This window comes from Bos indicus, chromosome 18 (assembly GCF_029378745.1).
Source record: "Bos indicus isolate NIAB-ARS_2022 breed Sahiwal x Tharparkar chromosome 18, NIAB-ARS_B.indTharparkar_mat_pri_1.0, whole genome shotgun sequence".
NCBI classification, from domain to species: domain Eukaryota; kingdom Metazoa; phylum Chordata; class Mammalia; order Artiodactyla; family Bovidae; genus Bos; species Bos indicus.
The window spans coordinates 57,596,799-57,598,458 of NC_091777.1; the positions used below are offsets into that span (position 1 = coordinate 57,596,799).

The window sequence follows — 1,660 nt, forward strand, 5'->3', positions numbered from 1 at the left end:
ACAATCCCATCTCAGAACCTTAGTAGTTACTGCCTTCCCTGGTGATTCAGTGGTTGAGAATCTGCCAGCCAACGCTGGGGACGTGGGTTCGATCCCTGGTCCGGGATGATTCCACATGCCGTGGGGCGACTAAGCCTGTGGGCCACGACAACTGAAGCCTGTACGCTCTATAGTCCATTCTGCCGCAACAAGAGAAGCCACTGCGATGAGAAGCCCGCTGGTCACAGCTAGAGAAAGCCCGTGCGCAGCAGTGAAGACCCAGTGCAGCCAAAAATAATAAATAACAGAAAAGAACTTCAGTAGTTCAGTTCTCATTCCCGGAGCCCTCTTCCCCACCAGATGTCTGCCTGACTTCTTCCCTTCTTGCCATCTTCTGTGAAGACTTCCTTCATTGTTGTAGCTGGAGATCCCTGAGATGAGGTCCGGGAATTACTAAGGAGGGCTCACAGAGCTCAGAAAAGCTCCTCTACTCAGGATGTTGGTTTATTCCAGCGAGACAAAATGGTGCACCGGGCCAGGTCCAGGGCTGACCAGGCCTGTGCTTCCAACCGCCTTCTCCCCTGGGGTCGTATAGACAGACAGTGCTTACGTTGCCCAACACCAATGTGTGATAACACGTACAGAGTATGGCCCCCCAGGAGAGCCCCCCGGGCCTTGGTGTCTAGGTTGCTTTTACTGGGTGTTGGTCACGTGGGCACGTGGCTATCTGCCTGCACTGCTAGCTTTAGTCTTCAGCTCCCCTGCAGGTCCAGCACGCCCCCAGACCTCCACCACGAATCGCCTTATTGAAATAGACTATCTGACGTGGCCCAAGGCCCCTGGGTAAAGAAAGACACTGTTATTAGGCAGAATACTCCAAGGGCTTACAGGTTATCTTCCAGAGAATGGGCAAGGGCCAAACTTTTCTTTGTAAGGTAAACAACAGTCCTGCTGAATTAACCACTCAGTGCATGACCCACTTAACAATTATAACACTCCTCTGACATTCTTTGCATCTCTATCCCCTCACTCTGCCTTGAAAGTGAAAGTGTTAGTGGCTCAGTTGTGTCCCAGTCCTTGGGATCCCATGGACTGTAGCCCACCAGGCTCCTCTGTCCGTGGAATTCTCCAGGCAAGAACGCTGGAGTGGGTTGCCATTTCCTTCTCCAGAGGATCTTCTTGACTCAGGGATTGAACGCATGTCTCCCGCACTGCGAGCAGATTCTTAACTCTCTGAGCCACCAGGGAAGCTAACTCTACCTTACTCTGCCTACTCTGCCTTACTTTTCTCCAAAGCATTTACTCGCATCCGTAATATATATATATACTTCCCTGGAGGTACTTCCCTGGTGGCTCAGATGGTAAAGCGTCTGCCTACAATGCAGGAGACCCAGGTTCAATCCCTGGGTTGGGAAGATCTCCTGGAGAAGAAAATGGCAACCCACTCCAGTATTCTTGCCTGGAAAATCCCATGGACGGAGGAGCCTGGTAGGCTACAGTCCATGGGGTCGCAAAGAGTTGGACAGGACTGAGTGACTTCACTTTCACTTTTCACTTTATATATATATATATATATATGTATGTATGTATGTATTTTGGCCACTCTATGAGGTTTGTGGAATCTTACTTCCAGAACTAGGGATGGAACCTGGGCCCCAGCATTGAAAGTGCCGGGTCCTAG

At 50.7% G+C, this 1,660-nt stretch overlaps 1 non-coding gene across 1 annotated transcript; it reads left to right on the forward strand.

Annotated features, from left to right (window-relative positions):
• Nucleotides 1-1,322: 1,322 nt before the first annotated feature.
• TRNAC-ACA (transfer RNA cysteine (anticodon ACA)) lies at nucleotides 1,323-1,394 on the forward strand. The gene has a single exon. It is a non-coding gene; the product is annotated as a tRNA-Cys (tRNA).
• The last annotated feature ends 266 nt before the right edge of the window (nucleotides 1,395-1,660 follow it).